The following is a 2,023-nucleotide window of genomic DNA, read 5'->3' as shown; positions in this document are numbered from 1 at the left end:
GTAGATTCCATGGGACATTATCCTTTACCAAAAGCTCAGCATCAGGATGTGCTGAGCAATTGTCTAGCAGCAAGTATATTTGAATGGCGGAGCAGGCTCGAGGGGCTAGATGGCCTACTCCTGTTCCTAATTCTTATGTTATGTTTTCCTCAAGGCCAGCTTCCATGCAATGAGCACGTGCCTGAGGGACAAAATTCTTCTCAATCCAGTTCAGAAAGATTACCCTGGTTACCCATGCTTTCTTATTGGCATAATAATGCACTGGCAATACTCTCAAACCCTTGAAACATCTTGGACGCTGGCTTCTCCCAATGACCATAAGATTTATACTTATGTGTCCCAGCCACATTTGCAGCAGCAAGCACAGTCAGCCTATCCTTGGCGTCTTTTACACCTGCTGGCTGCGATTCTTCTGCTGCTAATGTCTTTCGCGGTTCGTAGCGCCAAAACACTGCTGTCTCATCAACATTGTACATTTGCTCAGGTGAAAGGTTTTCATCAGCAATTAGTTTGATGAACTCATCAATATAATTTTCAGCTGCCTCATGATGTGCTGAGGGTTTCTCACCACATGCTTTCAGTTGCCTGAAGCCATGAAGCCTTTTAAATTTGGCTAGCCAACCAGAAGAGTACTCGCAGGGCGTTTCAATCCCCAGTTGTGCATGGAATATTTTAGCTTGTTGCACCACCATTGGGCCAGACAAAGGAACCTTTTCACTTTGCCTCTGTCACCACCACTCCATCCCTGCTCGATCCAAATCATCACATCTCGGCTTATGCTTGCTTTTTCTCTTACTCATTTCCTGATGGACATCACCTTTCCGCATAAAACTTCATGAGCTATTCGTTCTGTTTTCTAATATCACAGATGGTGAAGAGTCCCAACACCATGCTCCTCACTCAATCTTCTCACTGAAGCACCTCCTATCTAATCTCCACTTTCTTGGCAATTGAAAGTGAACTATGCTTCCTCTTTCCTTTATCTGAATCCATTGGGGTATCTGTTGACATCTTTGCAATGACACAACACAAAGTCACAAAATTTGTGAAAAACACCATAGCGATGGAGTCAGGTTGGGTGGGGTCTGCTCATGGGGTGTAGATGGATCAGCTGGGGTAACCCTATAATGTTTAATGCCACTAATTTATTTTTTTTAAATGCTGACTTTAAAAGTGCATGTACAGTGCAGGTACAGGTAATATTTTTTTATTACAGGTGTGCAAACTTAAAATCACGGTGAGGTCGGGTCAGCTCCGCTCGGAGTCCTGGGGCTTGGCGATCCCGGCGCGAGGTTGCTGCTTTGGGGAGCTGCGGTGTGCTGTGCAGAGTTTGATTCTGGCCGGGGACTTTGGTGCTGTACAGAGTTGGTGCCTACCCAAGAGCAGTGGTGCGGTGCGGTGACTCTGAAGACCTGGCCTGGAGCAGGTGGGATTGGCGTTTTGTATTCTTGCAATTTTTGTCACTGTTCAGTAGTTGGATTTAATTTTTTGGCGGCAGTAACGGTTTGGCAGGGTGTCTGGATCCCGGAGCATTTTATGGATTCCGGACGACCCTGCCATCAATCGTCCCGGAGTCCGGATTCTGGAACTCCAGATTTTGTGATTAAGCCAATAAGTTCAGGTGGAATCTTGAGCTATAACTTCACTTTGGAAGAACAGCGCAATTTTGAGTGCAATTTGTGCCCAATTTATCGATTGTGATCAAAGCGGTAACTCTAGCCCAATATCTTTGAAATGTTTAAAGTAAAAGATCACATTCTGATTTGATCTGAAGATCTTTTGACCTTATTTTGAACTCTGCTGATAGATTGAAATATTCAGTAACTTATCTCTGTCCTAATTATGCTGTTATTTGAAACGTGAAAACAGAAACATTGAGCATGCTTCCAGTAAGTTTAAAGTCTGTGTTTCAGTGATAAGGAGTTAGATCCATTTGATAAGGAGTTAAATCCAGTGTAGAGCTGCAGCTGTAAACTTGTGCAATTGGAACAGACTAAGAAGGGATTTGCTGCTGGTTGGCACC

The sequence above is a fragment of the Pristiophorus japonicus genome, chromosome 6 (assembly GCF_044704955.1).
Source record: "Pristiophorus japonicus isolate sPriJap1 chromosome 6, sPriJap1.hap1, whole genome shotgun sequence".
NCBI classification, from domain to species: domain Eukaryota; kingdom Metazoa; phylum Chordata; class Chondrichthyes; family Pristiophoridae; genus Pristiophorus; species Pristiophorus japonicus.
This window is presented reverse-complemented; position numbering follows the sequence as displayed.